General features: G+C 42.6%; 1 protein-coding gene across 5 annotated transcripts in view; it reads right to left on the reverse strand.

Moving 5' to 3' along the window:
* Window positions 1–15,493, reverse strand: part of ELMOD1 (ELMO domain containing 1) — a 52,305-nt gene extending 36,812 nt beyond the window's left edge. Inside the window, exon 1 of one of the 5 annotated variants that reach the window (XM_087758821.1) lies at window positions 15,469–15,493. The gene's annotated coding sequence lies outside the window, so the exon portion shown is untranslated. Of the gene's footprint in view, window positions 1–12,757; window positions 12,968–13,108; window positions 13,251–15,468 lie in introns of those variants that run through there. The other 4 variants (XM_087758823.1, XM_087758822.1, XM_087758820.1 and 1 more) reach the window with 4 other exon arrangements.
* Between the last annotated feature and the right edge of the window lie 6,531 nt (window positions 15,494–22,024).

A 22,024-nucleotide genomic window follows, 5' to 3' on the forward strand; every position in this document is an offset into this window, starting at 1 on the left:
GCAAGTTGAATGTCTGCAGATCAGGAAGGTTTTCAGGGTCCACTTATAGGAAAGGAAGACACGTATGAGAAAAAGATTTCTACAAGTGACAGATAATCAGGGTAATGAACGTTTGTGAGCTTGTTGAAAGACAGAGCACAACAATTATACAATTTAGTTGAGAAGTTGACAGCAGTTATGGATTTGGGGACACTGAAATACAAGTTTCTGAAGACTCAACTTCCTGCATTTTTGAAACATCACTTCAGAAAGCACCAGACTCATAGCAGGACGCCCAGAGCCAGCAGGTACCCAGTGGGGAAAAGCCCGTTGGCCACGTTACCCACCCATCGCTCCGGGAGACTGAGTTTGTGCTTTTACATGGTTTCACTCGTGAACTTGCAGCTGTTTTTCTGCAGCCTAAGAAAATGTTCCAGCTTTAAGCTATACAAACTCACATTTTCTCACTGAGGAACCTGGAAGATACTTCCCCTCTTTTCCTTTTGCAGGCAGCTTTTCAGCCTTTTCTAATTTTAAGTCACGCAGCTGAAGTAAGCCTAAAGGCAAGTAGGTTTGACTTTGTTAGCTATCTTTCATTAATTCCCTAGAAACAGCTTACACCAACAACACAGATCCACCACTGAAAACCTCTTGGCCCAATGTTTAAAGTTTGCTCTTTGGCAAGAAGAGACTCATGTTCTAAGGCTCTAGATTGAGGATGACGGAGCAAGGACACAGTTTGGATCTCCCATATGCTCAAGTTTCTCAGCTTGCAGGATTTTATCCTATACCACATCACTTCCACAAATCAGCCTCCTCCTCCCTCCCACAACATGCCCACGTACCCATTCACTGCCAATTGTTTCATCCAGTTTATCTTAAACCAGACAGGAGTTTCCCCTCCTAAAACTAGCTGCAGCTTTTCTTGGAAGAGAAGCAGTACTACTACAGACACGTAGAACAGTGATACTATTGCAAGATTTGTCTCGAAATATAAATGAAGCTTTCCTTAAATAAACAGTAACTGTTTGGATTCTTGTGGCTCTTTATGGTCTTTCAAGTAATATAGCAAAACATGCACCAATCTGAAAGGTTAACAGTTGCTGGAGGCTGTAAGAAGTCAAGAGTAAGCCTTAAAAGTCACTTCTTTATCTGAAGCTGAGGGTTTGCTTTGTGCGTCTTCAAGAAAGCTGCAGATACAGCTGAAGGAAAAAGTTGTATTATTAAATATAAGTCACCATATTTGCAGACCAAAATATAAAACCAAGGTAGCTTTCTTCACAATGTTTGTCTTGCAAGCTAATGACTCACGTGGCATATTGCAAACATTTTTAGAAGGTTTATATTCTAATTATAAAGAAGGAATAACTGTGCTGAAGAGACAAATCATCAGAACCATTAAGATGAGCAGGCTGAATATAGACTTTGTTTATGTGGATCATTAGATTACAGTTCATCCTCACAAAAAAGAAAAAAAAAAAAAAACGTGTTTGAAATAGAAAGCAGTAATTGCATCAGTCATCTTGAGTGCAGAGAAAAAAAAAAATATTCATGTGTTTTTAGGTTTAGTTGTTACAATTTCAATTTCAAAGTAGGTTCTTCTGAGCTGAATGCCACCAACTACCATCATGATGTTCATTTCAGGTTGCAACATTTCTTACCAGGAGCATCCTGGGTTGCCACCTATCCCTCATTCACCTCAAAAGCCTACATGTATTTATTTGTGAAAGACAACAGTCTTGAACCTTATGTCACCAAAAGTGTTTTGCTACTGTTTATTCCTTTTATTTTTTTTTTCTGATGGGAACGCTAGTGCTTCTCTATCCTGAACACCAATGTGCAATAACTAGAATTAGAAAGGAGAAGAATAGCTGATATACGTTATGAAATGTCCCTTGAGGTCCTGGTGGATAGCAAGCTGGCCACGAGCCAGCAGTATGCAAAGACAGACAACAGCACTCTGGGCTGCATGAACACAAACAGAGTCAGTAAGTAGATTGAGGGAAGGGATTATCTTCCTCAGCACTCTTTGGGCCACATTTAGACACTGTCTAGTTTTGGGCCCCAGCAATACACAAAAGACACCAATAAACTGGGGAGAGTTAAGCAGAGGCCACTGAGATGATGGGGGAGAGGCTGGGGAAGATGGGCTTATTCAGCCCGGGGCAGAGGCAGCTTTGGGGGGTCTCTAACAGCACCTCCAGTGCCTGCGGGGAAGTCATTTAGAAGTCTTAGATGGACTCTTCACAGCAGTGCAGGGCAGGAAGATGAAAAACAACAGCCACAAACTTAAACAGGAGAGGTTCAGCCTGGATATAAGGTGAAAATTTTTCCCCAAGAGGAGAGTGAGGAAGTGGCACAGGTTGCCCAGAGAGGCTGTGCAGTCTCCATCCTTTGAGGTTTCAAGCCCCAACTGAACGAAGGCCTGAGAAGCCTGACGTCAGAGCTGACCTTGCTGTGAGCAGGAGGTTGGGCTGGAGGCCTTCTGAGGTCCCTTCTGGCCTTTGATTCTCTGCTTCCCCCACAGCCACTCTCATGGGGAGATCTCAGCTATCCTGAGTTATACCCAAGTCCTCTCTACAACAGACAGGGTGCCCAATTCCCTGCTATTTTATTAGTTTAAGAGCTACCAACTCCTCACTAAAATCCCGTCCAATTTGCAGTGTTTCCCACAAAACAAGCTTAGCTTGAGGATGAAACGAGATTATTCCCTCTACCTCATCGCTCCCCACCACTCCCACCCAAAAGCCTCCACCACTCAATTTCACCATAAACAAGTCATTTTAAGGGACCTACAAGTCAAGAATAAGGGTCTACAAGAGTCCTGCCAGTATCAATATAACACACAAAAACTCCAAATACAAATAAAACCCCAATGACTCTAGGACCCCAGTTTGGTCAAGCCATGCTAATTCTCAGCAAGTATTGTTTATCAGGCTGTCCCATGGAATAGATACATACCTACTTGCACCTTCCAACTTGCATTCATGCCCAAAGGTGGAATAAAAGTCACTTAAAAATATATTTAAAAACCCAGTAAAAACAGAGGATCTTTGACCATCTCAATTGCAGCATAGTCATTTATAGGTCATTGAATGTTACAGCAAGAATAGTGCATAGACCTCTCGAACTCAGAACACATCCTGGGAAAAGGCTCTATTGCTGAAAAGGCTCTCAGGAACAGGTCGCCTCAAACCCCAGTTCCATGGAGTTCAAAAGCACTTTGTGTTGGCTCAGAAGTGGCTTTGCCCGACACCAACAGACGCAGCCACTGGTGGGACCCACCTCAAAGATCAACAGTGGATGCCTGTTTTGTGTGAGCTCAGTTTCCCATCTCAGTACAGAAGGGTATTTTCATTTCCATGTACCCAAGACGAGGCTGTATTCAACTTCATGTTCTTTAGAAGAAAGTCTTGGAACAAAATGTCACACTTGATTGATGAAGCTAATAAGCAAGACTTGACTTCAGTCACACTGTCACAGGTAATAAGATTTTTTCCTCTCCTAATCTCCATCACACATTGACATTTTATGTTTCTATATTTCACTAGGAGAGTGAGGGAACGGCTAGACATGAAGTCAAAATTCACTGAATTTTAGTCATGTCTAAAAGAGCCCGTGAGCATGAGCACATACAACACAATTAAGCAATACAGGGAAAGAGCCCTGAATAAAAGCTTAAAATCACAGCAGAGTTGGGGGGTGGGAGAGCACAAAAAACAGAACAGAGCTTTGAAAGTCTCTAATTCTGTAGTCCTAACTTAGCGCTTCACGTCAGTTGATTACTGCCTCTTTAAAGTGGTAAATAGTGTCACAGATATAAGACAGAAACAAGGAAACATCAAGAGGGTCGTACAATACCTGTAAGAGACAGGCACACAGGACTGCATTTGGGTTCAAGAAAACTTACTCGTCAAATCTCACATGGCCAGTTACCTCTAACACCATCCAGTTCAGCCTACACACTGCAGTTCCTCAGCAGATTTTTGCTCAGTGATAACCCACATCAAACCAAAACTCAGCATTGTAGCAGCATCTCCACAGTTCATTGCTGATCTCTGTCCTTTAAAAGGAAAAGGCTATGGTTCTGCACCTGACTTCTTAAAGCAAACTAAATCCCCAAAATTCAACAAAGGAATGTACATGTATACAAATATATTTTGCCTGCAGAACTGTGGCAATAATCTACTTTTACCAATTCCTATTAGCTCTCCTCTATTACAATGTTGAAAGATGCTGAGGACAAAATTATATGAAGTCACTTCAGGTCACTGGTGAAGTCTTCACTGGGTACATTCTATTTCTAATACTAAATATGAAGTTTAAAAGCAGAGGAACATACCCCAGAGTACAGTACACTTCTAGAAATGTTATCAGATACTTAACTTCAACAGGAATTAAAGTATCCAAGTGTTGCCTCTGTCTATAATGTTTCCATCCTTAACAAGCTTACTTTCCTTATTCAGGAAAGTGTATTTTATCCAGAAGAAGCCTGAGTAGATGATATATCAGCTAAAAATGAAATCTCATGCTTGAAAAGAGCCTTGAACCTACAGCAACTTCCCCCCACCCCTTCACGCACTACAAAAAGGCATCATTTTTAGCCACTTCTCGTGAACTTTCACTTGACCACTGATGAGTTCACCCAGGAGAACAGCAGTAGCATCTGGGTGGCTCGTGTGTGCCTACATGGTTTGCAGTGCAGTGTTTCTAGCCTACTTGCTCTGTTTCCAGACACACCGTACAACAGCTTGTACTGCGAGGAAGTCTGTTCTAAATAGAACATCGCACTTTGTAGCAACATTCCTTTGAGTTTAGAATAAATCCTACAAGTCTGGATGCATAAAATCCAAAGAGGCTGCCTGGTTAGCTTGCAGACTAATTACTGCAGAAGCTCCATGGGGAAAAAAAAACCAAAACAACTGTTTCCAAAAGTGAATGATGGATGGGCTTTTGCCTTCCACCTCATTGCCTAGATGAGAGGAGGGTACAAGGTAAAAGGCAAAGATGAAGTATTTACTTGCCACCAAAATTAACTGAAGTCTAGATTTGCTTTAGAGCCCTACCAATTTCTAACATGCAGTAATTTGTGGGGAAGAAACATCATACTATGAATGGGTCACATGCAGATCTGCAATATCAACAGGATTACACCAGAAATGCTTGCTCTATCCTTTCCCCTACCTTTCCAACATCTGTTATATTTGCTTGGACCAGGTAGAGTTAATTCAGCCATCAGATCAATACAACCTCACACCAAGCATCAGCCTGAAAGCATGTAGTACTAAGGACTTTCATATTTATTTTGTTAACTGAGAAAAAAAAAAAATTAAGATAAGGACACCAGAGGTGTCAGGACAAAGGCCAGGCAAAGCTTTCAGGTTAGAGAAGCATAAAGCAACTTATTTACCCAGGAACCTGGTGAAGGTCAGACACAATTCATACTGATCCAACAGAAAATTGCTCCGTGTGGTGCCCAGTTTTCCCACCACTGCATCTAGATTACTTTGGCATGCAAGTGGCAACTTTTCCAGAGAGCTCTCTGAGACAGAGTAGGGTACACGCGAGTTTCTCCATGTCCTTCTGTAATTTTACAGACGCACTGTTCCCTAAGACAGGATTCAAGAATAATGACCTCCCATGCAGTAAGTCAGTTAGATGATGTCATGAAGCACCACATTTGTGAAACTGTGAGCATCCTATAGCAAGTGTTATGCACCAGCTGTTAGCTGCTCATGGTCCTGCAATCTACAGAGGGACCACAATAAATGAGCAACATGCTTAATCTGCAGACAAGTGGACTAAAAATCCCACTGCAGTTTTTTTTTTTGCAAACTTCATGGCCTACTATTTCATCTCCTGTTTGCTGCTCAGTGAGATGTTCTGCATCCCAGGAGGCAGGAAACCAGGACAGCTCCAAGTACATGACCTTGCTAGAAGCCCTGGTTACACACTTGCTGCCCAGAAGAACATGTGCAGCATAGATTGCTCTGGTTTTACCAATGTCTGGGGTGACGAGAAGCAGAAGAAATCATCTATTTGCTCATGGAAACCAGAAAGTTTTCTTAAGTTTCTGAAATAAATATTGCAAACTCCATGCTTTGGTTGAAACAGGTTTAAGCCCTTCTTTCGAGAAAAGTTTTGAATGGCAACATGGTCAAAAAAATCACTTTAGGGGCATCTTCCCAAATCTGTTGTTCAGACAGGCCTATGCACCAGCAGCTACCAGTTGACTCTTCAGCTTGGAAGAGTCGCAAGTATCTTGCCAAATTTTAGTTTCCATTAACAAGGGTTGTGAACAACTGTAAAAGTGACTGTATTAAGACTCACTTCACCCTTCTATAGCTTAAGCTAACTCCAAGCAGCACTAAAATTAAGCACTGCTTCTATAAGTAATGGAGAAAGAAAGCTAGGATGGAGTTTGGTGATAGGAACATTCATAGCAAGGAGGGATACAGTAGCACAAACACCCCTCTAACATGACGAAGCAAAAGGAAAAGGTGATGATCTGCAAAAGGTAAAGATGGAAAGAATAGTTTGGATGTCAATAAAGTTATACCAGCTAGTAAGCAAGACTTATGAAACACACTTTCAGGCATGGCCCAGGAACCATCCTTATGTGGTAACTGCACAAGGTGTCCTTTCTCAACCAAGTAGGAAAAAAAGTCAGTGGCAAGGGAAGCATGAGGTGCCATGGTGCTCTCCTTCCCTCTGCCGCTTCCTGCTCGGTCCTACCAGGTGTTTGCTTTCTTTCAGGTGCCCAGTCTCAGATAGAAAAGGATGCTGGCAAAGATTTGATAGCAGAAAATTGGAAAGAGGAGAGAAGACAACAAGGGAAGAGAAGAGGAGAGAAGACAACATGGCAAGAGAAGAGGAGAGAAGACAACATGGCAAGAGAAGAGGGAGAGGGAGAAGCACATGAAGACCATTGGAAACTGTTCCTGCAACATCATTACTGAGGGGGAAGAAGAACAAAGCAGAGCCAGGAAGAATACAAACTAGGACAGGATGATTGACAGCATTGCCATAACACACTTATTCTTAACACAATGCAAAAGTAAAAGTCGTCTTCCTTCAGCATCTCTTTCTACTTAGAATAGTGGGGCATACATTTTTACAGTCCTACCCTTTACCTCATAAATGTAAAGTGATAGTTAGAAAAACTTCTAAAAGAAAATAAATAAAACAAGTTTCCAGAACACTTGCAGCAGATACACCCATAATAATTCAGTAACATGAACTGTCTCATCCTTGAGATGTTAACCTGTATGATATAGCACAATGTGCAGACCAAGATTTTCTCCAGATTCAGTGGGTTGGTTGTTTTCATTGGTTTTTGGACTGAATGGTGACCACAATCTCATCTTTCATGCTTCAGATCTAGTCCCAAATTGCTTGGTTTGCCTATGATGGTAACTGGATGTTCAAGATGCAGAAGAGCAAGAGCACTCCCTTGCTCATGCTGCACCACTCAACTCCCCCTCTGGAAGAAAAATATACCCCAGAGTTTCAAATAATCCCTACAACATGATAAATAAGGCAGGGGGGGTGGGGGTGGTGATGAAGAAAAGCCGCTCCAGATAAAAACAGCCTATAGTATTTAAAAAAAAAAAAATGCTGAAACATTTTTCCCCTTCCAAAGGGAAACCCCAATCCAGCACTTCAGGGGCATCTCATTTGCATTCAGGTACCTAAAGACTCCAGAGGTGTGTATAAAATCAACAAGCCCTGACTCAAAACACTTGTAATGTAGGTGGTCAGGACAAGAAAGGTTCAAAGAAGAACATGACTATCTCAGATCCTTGGAGATACTCTTGTGGTCCCCCACCAAATAGTTGGGGCAGATTGCATGGCCTTTTCTTAGTTTGTGCTCAGGGTATGTCCAGTTTTCCATATCTTCCTCTGGGAGCACCATCACTCCTCTCCCTTCCTCACTCCTTTCCCTTCCTCAAATGGTTCAGCAAGAACTCCTCTTTTCCTCCTTCAATCCATCTGTTCTCCTCCGACTGCCTTAACACTGACAGCGTGAAGGCCTAGCAAGCCCAAATTTAACAAACCCCACATTGATCTTAGTGTTTCAGAGGCACAACCTGTTTGATGGCACGCATCCAAGCCAATGTTGATATGGATGTGGCTTTGTGAAAGCAGAGTGGGAGAGGGAATAAGAGATTTGCTCTTATAACTGCCTGCCAGAGCTATGGAAGAGGACTACAGTTTCCATGGCCACACGACTGCTTTGTGCTAAGGTGCCCAATTCCTATCACCTGCACGGCCACCCAATTGTGCAAGTATTATCGGAGCAGTAACAAATTGTTGCTACACCACGGACAAGTCTCAGTACCCAAAGCATCCTGGAGGGCAATGAAAGGTAGGGATTTATTTTTGCTTTTAAATATATAAATAAGACTACTAAAAAAAGAAAAAAACATCAGTGGTAAAACTTCAGTTTGTTAGTGCAGCCTGGAATTGGCCACAGGAGCTGTTGCTCAATACACTGATCCCGGTAGCATCACAATTTTGGGGTCCCAGGAAACTTATCAGTTCACTTTTGGCAGATTCAGACACAGGAACACAATATGGGCTTGTGTGGCAGATGGTGTATACGCTAAGGAATAGCTCCTATGCTTGTGAAATTGATAGCCAGTTGTACACAGTTCTAAATAAGCATTCTTTACAGAAACAGCCTTTCTTCCTTATGCACCTTCAGAAGACACCTGTTAACTGTGAGTGGATTAGCAGCATGATACAGGGAGCTGTGGAGACAGGACCTTGTATAACTAATTTTCTTGGGTTTGGTCCTGTCCCTTAATCTCTCTATCTCAGCATCCTTCCCTGGAGAAGCAAAATACGTACCCACTGCAGGAGCTACAGCTACATCAGTGCGTAGCACAGACCAACAAAAGTGGCTCTGCCAAGGAAAAAAAACGGTGCCAAGCATTTGAAATTGAAACTATATAGATGGGGGAAAGGCTGTTTGTTTTTAAACAAAACACCCAATACGGATGCTGAAGTAGCTCCAACCTGGTCCCCGGGACTGAATGCCAGGTTGCAGCTGGTGTGCTCCCAAAACAGTTCCTCCCATTTATTCTCAGGTGCTACAAGACTAGTCCACAAAGCGAGGTGAAGAACAAAAAGGCAGGGACAACCGGAACATTTGCTTCAAAAACACACTCTCTACCTCAGCTAAAACATTCGTGTAGATACGTATATTAAGACTAAAAAGGCCTGTGAAGTAATTCTAGGTACAATATCACCAGAGAGGGGAGAGCTCACAGGTACGCAGTTTCCTATAGACACAGTCATGAGGACCACAGTATCCTGTACCTCCCAAATCTGCTCTAACAAGTTGCAATTTCACCTGCTCAATCTGCTGACTATTTTCAATTCCAGTCTTTGCACCTCCTATATTTCTCCTGTTCTCCAGGCTCCTTTGTACGTCTGTGACTGTAGCTGGCTGAACCAGCCTGAGGATCCGCAGACAGATTAGGACATGTTAAAAACATCACGGCCAACCACTTGGTTCCACTCAGGTACTATACCTGCTATAAGTGCTGGAAACTATCTTCTTGAAGGGCCTTTCAGCTGTAACAGAAAGCTGAGGAGTGTTTGCTCACATTTTGCAGGGGAGTGGAACATAGCACTCCAGAACGAACTGCCAGAAATGTTTGAAGCTAAAAAACCTGGTGTGGGGGTCTTCATTGGTTTTATGCTAAAGTGGATGAGAACTGCTCACTTGATTACAGCTGAGAGGTACTTTTAAGAAACCAGTATTTTTCACGCAAGACTCAGTAATTGACTGGGAGTGCTCCCAGAGCAGGACTTTTGGTTTAGTTTCATTGGGAGAGTTCAGGTCTCTTGTAGCGAGACTGCTCTGAGATCTGAACCACCACAAGGCAACTGGAGAAGGTCTCCAGAGGATGTGTCAGATACTCAAGCTGGATGCAAGCCAAATCGCTACTGTAAACACATCCATAATTTGTTTCAAGGCAAAGTCAAACAGGTCAGTTTACCACTAAAATGCTTGCTTTGCCTTGAAAAGGAGTGCTCACGCAGTACCACGGAGAAGCGACTCAGGAAGCTGCTCCGGCAGCCTCTGCTGTCGGACCGCTCTTTCCACCGCCTGGCAGGAACAGGCAGCGTTTCCACCTCGGGCTCAGGCTTGGCAAATCCCACGGTGCAGCACAGCTCAGCACTCGAGCTCAGTTATGTGGCTGAGCCCATGTCGTATTACATGGATGATGAGGATGCTAAGCCTGAACCATAGCCTCAGTCCTGCACTACCACAACCATCCTCCACATCTCTTTGCATCAGTTTCATCTCTCATTTTATTTCTCCTTACTTTATCCTTCTTTTCTGAGTGGAATCTCACCACCTGGCTTCCTTCCCAGTATTCCAGCAAACCCTACCCGGAGTTTACTCCTCTTGCCTCCTTCCCAAAGCTTGCATTCAAGGAGGGTAACACATTTCATGCAGTCTTTTGGCCTACATCACCAAGCAAAAGATCTCAAACAAATGTCAAATAAAATAAGCTTTCCAATCAAGAAGGCTGAGCAGATGTTCATAAAAAAAAAAAAACACAAAAATAGAGTCTTATGATCCAGAGAGCATTAAATCCAACAAGATTTGACCTCCAGGCAGCCTAAGCTTGCTCTTCTTGCAATTTTGTGCTATCACTTCAAATGACCCCTTGGGAAAAATAAAGCTTGCCTAGCTCTGTATAGCACTTATGCCCTGTCTGTACAACTAAACAGAATTTTTGTTAACATTGGTTACAGCTGATCACAGCTTAACTGTAAGTACAAGTTTTCCGGACAGCTTTAAAATACAAGATGGTTTAAATACTAGCAGCAGCCCTACACACACCAGCATTTGTGCAACAGCATTTTCTCTGCTTCCAGCACTGCAAGTGGCAGCAAGGCTCTGTTTGTGCAGGGGAGATGATAGATAACAAAATAACCACGTAATGCAACACAGCCCTGAAGTTTCCCGCTTAAATATAGTTTAGCTCAAGGGGCTGTAATTCCCCAGGCAAGAGTGAAAGAAGGATGTTTGATCAGAGGAAATTCTTGGGTTCACAAGTGTCAGTGCAGCTAATGTGATGCTGTCCCACGGCTGATAAAGCCCTGTCTCAAGAGCTGAGCAGGCAAAGGATTCGTAGACGCGTTTGTTATATGCTTAGCCCTACCAGGTTTTTACACTAGCAGAGCATGCTTTACTGTATATCAGTAACCCAGCAGGGAAGTTAACAAGTGTATTCTGTTACCTGATTTTTCCGTTGTTTTAGTGCTTTCCTGGAAGTATTTTCTGTCGGTTTTCTGTCTAGAGTGATACACACAGCATCTGATGCTGTCACGTGATTTCACTCCTGAAAATCATAGGCTTCCCGTCTCCGAGCTTCTATTAGGCTTGGTGATAAGCCAATTGCTACAGCAATGTGGTTTTGCGTTAGTTTTAGCTGAAATACTGCTTAAAATGATATCCAAATTACAAGAACTGAACAAGTGAAAAGATATTTCTAGATGTAACTCCACCTGTTCAGCTTGGGAATGCAGTGGTCCGCATTTTTTAAGAAAGTCAGAGAAAAGCAGGCTCTTCTTAGAACCAGTAAGTCTCCTCTGTATTTGTGCTTTGCTAAATATGCTAGATATAAGTATGCAACACCTACCAAATTACTGCACATAATGAGTCTTTTGCTGTTCTCATCTTAAGGAGACGAGATGTTCTTATCACAAGCACACTCAACTACTTCAACTGTTCAAGGATACACCGGTACAAAACAATGTTCCTTAAAAATGCATAACGAAATATTTGAAACGGAAGGCAAACAGTAAGCTTGCTGTAGTGCATAGGGGTGATGCGGGATTTGAGATGCCATTTCTTCTATTCTACTTCATTTTAGGATAAATTAGGATAGCGGGGGGCAGGGGCAAGAAAGAGAAGAATGAAAACCTTGATTTACTAAAGCATGCAAGCCACAAAATAAATTTATTTCAGTTTCTAAAATGGCTCCTTTGTTTCAAACGCCTTTATCATAAAAAACAGCTTGTTGTGATCTGACTGTTGGTTTGACTGAATTGGGACAAAGGTGTTGTTCTCCCCCCACCCCACCCCCATTCTGGCATACACTTTAGCTACTCTCTTTTATCCATTTTCATGGAAACGGTAAGAAAAGCAGAAGCGGTGAGGACAAAGAGAAACATAAAAGACTACAGACATCAATCCTAGAGTTAACTCAGGAGCAAGTGTAACTTCAATACACAATGACCATGCGGGGGGATGAAGGGGAGGCAGGGAAGAAGAGAGTGCCATGAAAAAAAATAAGGAAAAAAATCATCATTATCGTGTCCACATGCCGGTGCAACTGGAGTGCACAGACCCCCGGGCGGCGGCGGGGCAAGGCGGGCGGCCCCCGGCGCAGGGCGGCTGCCGGGGCAGGGCGCGGAGCCCACTGCGGAGCCGCAGAGCCGTGCGCCTGGCTGCCGCCCAGCGCCGCCCGCCTCCGCGTTACAAAGGATGGAGACGCTAGAAAGAATAAAAATATTAAAAACAACCCCCAAATGCGCAAACCACCCAGCGTCCTCCCAGTTGCCTTACGCCGCAAGGTCTTCCTAGGGCGAGTCCCGCACTCGGAGGGGCAAAACTTCGCTGCCACCGCCGGGGCGGGCGGCGCAGGGGGCCGCGCTGCGCTGCGCTGCGCTGCGCGGCCGGAGCCGCCTCCCGCCGCCAGGCGACCCGCGGGGCCGCCGCCGGGGCCCGCCGCCGCCGCCGCGCACTCACCGCTCCGCGCCGCCGCATCCCCGCGGCGCGGCGAACCGCGGCCGCCGTCCCGGGCCGTCCTTCCTCGCCGCCGCGATCTGGGTCAGCCGGCGAAGGTGAGGAGGAGGAGGAGGAGGAGGAGGAGGAGGAGGAAGGCGGGTGGCGGTGCCGCCTACCGGCGAAGGCGGGGGGAGGCTGCGGCGGGGCCCGAGCCCGCCCCGCGGGGAGGGGAAGGGGCCGGGGATCGCTGGCAGCCGGCGCCCCGGGGGACAACGCGCCCCAGGGGCTCCCCGGGCGCCGGCTGCCAGCGGTCCCCGGTCCCCAAATGAAGCTGGATTCCCGAGACCGTTCCTCCATACCCCACCCACCCACCTGTCAAGGCCCTTTCTTCCCCAGCCGTATATCCCGAAGGCTTTTGATCTTCCAAGTTTAAAATCTGCTAAGCGGGATGGCAGGCGTGCCGGTCGATTTATGTGGCTCTCCCCTCCAAGAGCATAATGACTGTTGCCTGAAGCACCCACAGAACCATTTAAAGTTGCCCAGTGCTATACCTACTGCCAGCGGGCAAACAGGCTGTGTTTCTGCTCGTCCTTACTGCTGCGTGCATCTGTCCAGATGTTCCTTTGAAGCTGTAGGCAGGCTGTCAGGCCACACTGGCATCCCTACACTGTCCAATAGTCTTGGGTTTTAGATGTCCTTTGAAAATGCTAATTAACCTCTTTTTCAAAGTGTTTTCTATGCCTAACCTGAAAATAGCTTTCTGCATGCCTGTTAAAGAGACATGATTTAATTACTTCTGAAAATTCTCCTTTTTCAGTCATTTTGATCCCATAATCAACTGTCACATTCAAGAAGTATGGTGAAAACGCTCAGGTCACTAAGTTAAACATTTAATGACTAGGAAATGCCTTTCATGTCTTACGCTCAAGGCAAAGCAGACTGCTACTTCATCCTCCTCCTGGCTAGAGCTCGGTAGTCCCCCTTCCACTTCTTGCCATCAGCATGCCCGATGCGCCTGGCTGGCAGATGCCGCGATCTGCGGAGCTGACCGAACGGCAGGGACGGGGCTCAGCAGCCTCTGCTACGGCCCAGCTCCAACGCTCAAAGGAACCCACTAAATGAGGGGTTTACTACCTCATCTCTTATTTGCCTCATGTTTTGCACACCGAAGTAAGGTTCCAAGCTTAATTCTATGCATTGCTGCAACTAGAAAACTAGTTCTTTCTCCTGCCACCTGCATTACGACGGTGTTTCTAATTCCTACGTCCCGGTGAATTCTCCCCGGTCACACACACACAGATGCTTGCTCTCAGTCCCTGAGCCTGTCGGGACTGCTCTGTCACTAGGTTGGAGGAACCACTGCAGGTCACCACATCTCTGAACAGAGTAAACCCAGTATTGGGGAACTTTTCAGGAGTTTCAGTAGCAGAGTTCAATTGTGCTTCCCAAAATACATTTGGGGACAGAGCTTTGTGAGACAATTCATTCATAATTATGCAAGATGCATCATGAGTATGAAAAGCCGGATCCATGCTACAGAAGTAGCCTTACCTTCCCAGATGCCATATTCCTGTCCACAAATGAGGAGGAATTTAAAAAAATAATAAGCTAGAAAGGCTCACTGACTCTAGTCCCTTACTGTTATGGCAAATTTCGGGGATCAGACCAACAGATTTGGAGCTTCCAGATGGCCTCCTGCCCATTCTCTGGACTTGAGTAGTAGTACATAGCTACGCTGTAGTCACGTAGTGCCATTTCAGACTTGACTGGATTTTTACGAGTCCCTTGTTATCAAATTGCAGTTCGATGCACCCATTCACTCAGTGTCTTGGGATGGAAGTTACCCGGATTACTAGGCCTCTTATGTTCAGCATCACTGTTCTCATGGAAAGTTGAGGCAAACCAGCATTTTAAAGATAACAGGGGCCTGGATTAAAAAGCCCTCAGCTCTTTCGCTTATAAGCGGTTAGACAACATTTTACTATGCTGTACTTGCCTTCTGACCGCGTAATTATTTTTGATTTATGGCAAATGAAAGAAACTGTGCATTACAGCAGAAATATAGCCTGTGTTTAGAAGTGTCAGTGAAAAAATTATTAGAAAAAATAGATACAGGACCCCACTAGTTGAGCAATGTCACACTTTTCCAGCAATAGCTCATACAGCCTGCTGTGCGTAATAAAAACCAGCAAGGTCACCTGCATGATTAATTTAGCATTGGAAAGAAGGTGACAGAAGCAGCAAAAAAACAGATAGCAACATACCTAGCTCAGATATTGGTGAAAAATCAAAAGCTCAAGTCCCTCATTATTTTGGATGGAAGCTCTTGTTGTTGCACAATTTACTGATAAAGACAAGATTGATAAAGAGTACACATGCTATGCCCTTGTGAAGAACCTAATGTGTTTTGACACCATCGAGCACTTGTCTCAGAAGACATGCCACCCAAGCATTATTAAATGCATCATAAGGAGTCATGTTTTAGTTAATGCTTTCATAATATTATTTTGTTTTCTTTTTAACAAATAACATTTTTCATTTTGTGACAACACAGATGGTGACAGAAATACTTCAGCTATACTTGTATTCTTTTACTTAAAACAGACAAGAGAAAGAATATATTTTACCTAACAATCCTAATACTCCCAGAATAGTCTTACAAGTTGTAATAAGGAAAGATACAGAAGGAATAAAACCACCCCACTCCCCGTTTACATAAAGAACCATCTTACCTCAGTTTTCAAAATCTACAGCCCAAATTATGAGTCTGTTTAAGTTTTACTCAAGATAAGACAAGCTACTCTCAGCATAAAACAAAACCTTCTCAGGCTACTTTCAATCATCCTCACCTGCCCCGGGCAACAAGGGACCTTTTTGTCAGCTGGGCATTATCAGGGTGTGATAAACCACACCCTTGTCTTCAGGCTGCTAGTGCTTTTTCTGAGATCTGTGGATCAGCCAGAAGTTTTATTTTTTGTTCCTTAGTGTTTGATCTTCTCGCTCTATTAACCCAGGCGTGATTTAAGAGACCATAATACATTAGGCAACTGGTGACAGTGCTGTGCTTTTAAAAGAAAATTGCTGTAATGGAAACATACTGCTAAGTATAACGATACCTGTGATAGCAAAGGAACAATAGTGGATTAAGTACTGCAAGACCAGCTGCTGAGTTTCTTTATTACTTTGACTGAGCTGATCAAACTTTTTTGCTTGTGGGGAAAAGCTTTGCATTAAAAAGGTTATACCTTTCTCCTAGTACTCTCGCCTACTGGAACACATGAAGCCTGATTTTAGTTTAAACAGCTTTTTCCCCTCACTCCATAGGAAAAGGCATCACACCTCTTGTCATTTGGAAACCCATATGTTTATATGAAACTGTATGGGACCTTGGTGTTAGACCTCTGTAAGAAATGACCAAACACTGATATGTGGTGAAACGGAGCCTTTCCAAAGCCAGTAGCAAGCAGATGACAAAAGAATGCTGTAATTAGTGAGTCTGATACCAACTACAGCTTTTGTCAAGATGTCCAGAGAAGAACCAAGCTCAGATTACTTTAGGTGTAGGATGTCATCAAGCAAACATCCGGCTGTATCTTCTGGGAGGTGTTATATGGTCCAGGTGAACAGGACACTCAGGTAAAAGTGCAGACGGGAGGACAACATTTGTCGGAGCACAGCTTGTCACCCTTCTGCACACATGCATTTGGGGTGTAAGTTACTTGCTGAAAAAAAATTTCCATAAGGATCATTGCAGGGGAGGAATCTGGAGCAGGAATCATGTGACAGGTATGTTAACTATTGTGAGCTCTGTAGTGAAAGGCGTCTACAGTAAATCGATTTCCAGCTGCTGGACAGTACTATGTATGCAGCTGGACAGGTGCTCCCAATGCAGTTCTTACTCCCACGTCAGCATAGCCAGAAACTTTTACATATTTGCCTGGAGCTTTATAGTTTACTTCTAACAAATAAATAAATAAAATATATAAAAGATATGGAAACAGGCCCTCTTGGGGATCCACGACAGTCTAGAAACAGAGTCCTGAACATCTGTAGATTTCCTTATATGTAAGAATTATCACACTTTTGGAGCCTTTCATTTGAGGATACTCGTGTGTTAGCATGAGTTAGCGTCTCTGTTTTATGTTTGATACTGCACAACATATGTCTGAGCCTTTTGTTTCTACTCTACATAATCGTGTATATCCATGCTGGGATTTACTAGATGGGATCTGGGGTTTGAGCTCATTCCTCCCCATTCCAAGCAGCGCTCCGGTAGTGAGCATGATCCTGAACTATGTGATACAGCCAGGGATTCCCCTGTTTAGTTTCCATGTACGTTCATGTAGGTGCTGATTCCATTCCTAGGACAGTGTCCTGCATGGTTGACAGGTTTACGGTGACTTGCCTGCAGATATCCTCCCCCACAAAAGGCATTCCTACAATTGAGCTGCAGAACACTATAGCAGTGTGTTATTAAGAACCATCCTGCTGCAGTGAAGGAATGGGGTGACAAAACCTATTTCTAACCTCTAACTTTTATAATTTTGTTTGCTTAAGAAATCTGGTTCCCCAAATTAAAAACTCTTTTCTTGCTATGTCTGAGTATCTATTTCAAGTATCACAATGATTTCGTAATCCAAATCCGTGTCAACACTCTACTTTGAAATATTGAACAGCTTGCAATTCTTTGTGCCTAGCTCAGGACAAGCATCAAATACAGCATTGTCCTGAGAGGATTTATTACATGGCTCTCGTGCACTGATATTACAGCAACTAAAGCAGTCTGCACACAACTTTTATGATGATTTCTTAAACCTCTCTCCTAGTTATTTTGTTCATTTACAGTGCCACACCTCGTTTCACTTGTATTCCTTTGACTGAAGATGCTGTAAAGTTTAACAGGGGAGACAATAACAAAAGCACGTAGATGATGATAACGTGAGAGATGAAGTGTGTCAGGCTTACTCATATAGCCTTTAGAGAGATGACAGCTAAGTGAAGCAGCCAGTATGCTCATTTAGTTACCCGTCTCTTGAAGCAAAGAATTTTGCCAGAAAGGACTTTGTCTACGTATGAATTAAAAGCATTTAATGTTATAATGTTTTAATTTAAACAATTCTGTTTGATATTTCTATATAGAAAGAGTAAAATCAAGTGATGTAGACACAAATTTCAAATACTATATGCTAACAACGCCTGCTTTTTTATCTTAATAAAAGTGAACAAACTTGAATATACTGATTAACATCAGACTGTGTCCTAATCTTCTTCACTAAGATGTGTACCAACCATATTATGTCTGTGTGAAAAAGAAAGATTTGCATTTGTAATAGAGAATTTCTTTGAAACCAATTTTGAACAAGGGAAAAAAAAGTGATGGGATAATTTTTTGATCTATTCTTTTCATTTATCCTCTGCCATTAATCAGATCCATACTCTGAATGCATATGCTACGTTTCATTCAAGGATTACAAAGTGTTACACAAACAATGATTCATAAAGATTCACAACCCTTGGTGAGTTGGGTAAATATTTATGTAAATGTCATACAGATTGGCAAACTGAGTCACAGAGAAGTGGTGTTTGTAAAAAAAAATTCTGCTAAGTTTGGATGCATTTTTTTTTGGCCTATTCAGTTGAAAAACTTACAACTTCTATTTTTCAGATGTGTTGAGTATGTGTACAGATCCAGAGCAGTCAATGAAAACTGGATTACAAGAGGAGCAAGTGGGGTGACCCAAGAAACTGACCATGTTTTTGTGTAGAAAATTTTAACTTGTAGTTGGACAGCTATTCTTCTTCCAAAGAAGGTGAATCGATGGCATGAGCAACAGCTAATGAGACCTCCTGAGATGATGCCTGAAACGAGCTGAGAGGATAGAGTCTCAGTCTAAGGAACACATTGCAATGTTCGCACCAGTCTCACTGGAGGCGCCAAGGATCTAACTTATGATGGAAATGCACTATTTAGTTCTCTGTATGTAAACAACACTATGCCTTTAAAAATGAACTTTGCAGATTGTGTCTGGATTGCAAGCACTGTATCCTTAATTGATGAAGTAGGCAAATTCACTGCCTGATATTCCATGATTGTCCTTGTGATACATTTATGTCCTGAAGGATAACCGTGAGAAATGATGGTTTCCAAGGATATGTAGGAAAGCAGACTGCCTGCCTAGTGTAGATATCAGGGAGGATCCCTGGGTAGGGTCGCATTGCTTTTAAATGCCTACCAAATCCTAATTGCTTGTGACAGAAGTGGGTTTTGCCAGGTTAGTGTAAGATTTTGACTGCAGGGCCAGAAGAGAACAATATAATTCAATCAGTAATTCCAAAAAATAATATTTCCTGCCTCGTCATGGAAAACAGACATAAAGAGCAAGAAGTGAATGTGAAGTATGTACAGGCTTTGAAGAAGAGATGATAATTTTCAGCCTTCATGCCAGAGGAAACAGAAACATTTTGTCTGAATCTCTCTAACAAGTTGCTTTCAAGACTAAACTAAACCATGTGTTGATGGGTTCAGTGATTTGGAGGGAAATCAGTATTTTGTATGGTTCTTTCAGTACTTTGTATTACTTTTCTGACACCCTGGAAAGTGTACTAGACTGGCACAAGAAGATCTTCCCTAGACTTTGCCTGAATTGCAGAGAAAGAGCCACCTGGGCAGTGAAAGCAGCAGTTCCTGTTCAGAAGAGAACCAGCAGAGGATTCAGGAATTTTTTGGAGAAGTGTTCCCAGCAGTGATTTATGGATTTAATAATCTCCAAGCCTGTGGTCTGTGGACCTATCATGTAATATTGTAGTTTTATAGTACTTTCGAATAAAAGTGTCATGATAGAGGTGCAGAGAGCCTAATGAGAACCTGACAGTGGCCCATTGCTCCAAACTGCAGGAGGCCCCCTGTTCTAGAAAGTGGAAATATCAGTAGTATTCTTAGAGCAGAGAAAGCTTTGGAAAGATTTAAAGCCCTAAGTCTCCAAGATTGCTTATGGCCAGAGAAAATTTAGAAAATTAAAACTGAGGGCAAAATGATTGCCTGCAATGTATGATTTGCTTAGTATTGGTGCATGTGGGACTTTGAAGGCTGGAGACCATTCACTGACAGGTTTTACGTAAGCAGAAAAAGCTGGCAGGAGACAGCATATCAGGAGCTGCACTGGGAGCTTTTAGTTAATATTCATGGATATTATGCTTTCCAGTAATTGTGCCTAGGGAATTTACACATCTTAGATTCTTCCTTAGTCAAATGAAGAAATTGTTTGTTGACATCTGTGTGGCCATGTTGTAGGAACCTTGCAAGAGCTGGAGCTTTGGACTGGCAGTACCGATAACGAAAGGTCTTCAGATGTGTGGCATGCACATCATAACTACATACTGTAATACTTCTGCCTTGTGCCTGAGAGTTCACAGGAATTTTCTGAGGACTCTCCAGGAAGGGATCAAAGATTTACTGTTTATCGCAGCCTACTGAATTGTGCTCCCAGTTCTAGTGAGATATTAATGGCGATCCCACAATGCAGGCGCACCTTTGCAGCGTATCTGACAACAGAAGTTAAAACTGTTCCTTCCCCTTCTGATAACACATGCTTGTATTGCATTAATGCAATCTCATGGCATAGCAGAAGTGCTCAATTTAGCTAACCTCTGCCCAATCCTACACAGTCACTGACCAGTTCGGTTCTCTGGATGACAAGGTCTGCAGCTGTCCCAGCACAAAACTGAAATCGACCTGCTCAGAAAAAGTTGTGTTGTTGTGCCAAAGAAACTTTGTTCACAAGAGGATAGTACCTTGTAACGATGGAAGTGAACCTGCCAATAACCATGCATGTGTGCCACAAAACCAGTGTTGCCAAATCTTACAATTTTATCATGAAATTTACAATACTTAATGTTTTTCTTAAAGTTCCAATACCCTGAGTCTAGTGATTTCAGGAAAATTTCAGCTTTCATGAAAGGAAAGAAAAAAAAAACCATACTCCAAAGTCTTATGTTTGTGGAAAAAAGCTTGCAAGTATGAAGAGAGTGGAGCCTAAAGCTTAGACATCAGAAAGCATACTGATATTACTTGATGTTTTAAGTCTCTTGAGAATAAAAGATTTTTGTTTGCTAGTATTTGAAAATAAGGATAAAACCTGACTTCATTATGATAACTGGCACAACTCCCATTGATTTTACCAGGGCCTAGATTTTTCACATCTCTTTTTGGTCTTATGCAATTGCTAAAAAATTCTTAAAGTTGTTTTTTGGCTGTTTTTCTTTTTTAGAAAAAAATGTGAAATCTAGCCTTGAACAGCACAAATGCAGAATGAAAATGACATGCAGCAAAGAGCCAGCCTTGCTATCTTCTGGAAAAATATAAGCCTTTGGCATTGCAGGGGTTTGTTTTGGAGAATTTTACTATTGCAAGTAGCAGCAGTAGCACATTTTGAATTTAGGTCAACAGATATTTGTCAAAGTCCTTAACCATTACATGAATGCTATCCTAAAACAATTCATCTTGTGCCTCATCATTTACTACGGTACTCCTCTACAGTACTAGTCATGGGTGATTTTGAGCTGGATTTTATGCTGACAGGTTTCTTCTTATTTCTGTAACAAACTGCTATCCTGAAACATATCCTATTTGTCATGATTCTTAAACTGCAGCTTCTTAAATCAAGAGATTTGATACAGCAAATCCTACTATCTTCCTGCGATTTTCTTTTAATTGGGTTTGAAAGTGATGGAAATCCAGTGTGATCACATTAGGCTAAAGCCCGGCCTGGTTTGTATTGGCATAAAAAGGATTAAGATTGTCTTTCCATGTACGGACCAGTAACCTCTAGTTTGCTGAAGGAAACAGAAGTGTTCACTTACTATCATATGAAATGGATGGGGAATTAGAAGGAACAGACAAACGCCTTGACTCTCCCTTGGAATGTGGCAAAGATAACATAGCTAACAGCATAGTGAGTATTGTAACTTGCTCCCAGGAAAAGTCAGCAGCATTTTATTTCTCACCCACGAGTAAACGGGAGCATGATATTCTGCTTTAGAAGACATGTTTCCTGGTTCTCAATTAAAAAAAAAATAGAGCCAGAGCCAAGGTTTTCTGATATAAACATTTTTTTTGCTTAAGAAAATTATGAAAACTTAATTTCAAACTAGAATATTTGCTGAATTTTAAACCCCAAATACTGTCATTATAAAAACTGGATTTTTTTTTTTAGAAATATTTTCTCCCAAAGCGCTTTTAATCAGAGATTATATTAACATCAAATGTAAATGTATTTGAATCCCCACTTC

Source organism: Nipponia nippon, unplaced genomic scaffold (assembly GCF_047370975.1).
Source record: "Nipponia nippon isolate SJK-2023a ecotype South Korea unplaced genomic scaffold, ASM4737097v1 scaffold_2, whole genome shotgun sequence".
NCBI classification, from domain to species: Eukaryota; Metazoa; Chordata; class Aves; order Pelecaniformes; family Threskiornithidae; genus Nipponia; species Nipponia nippon.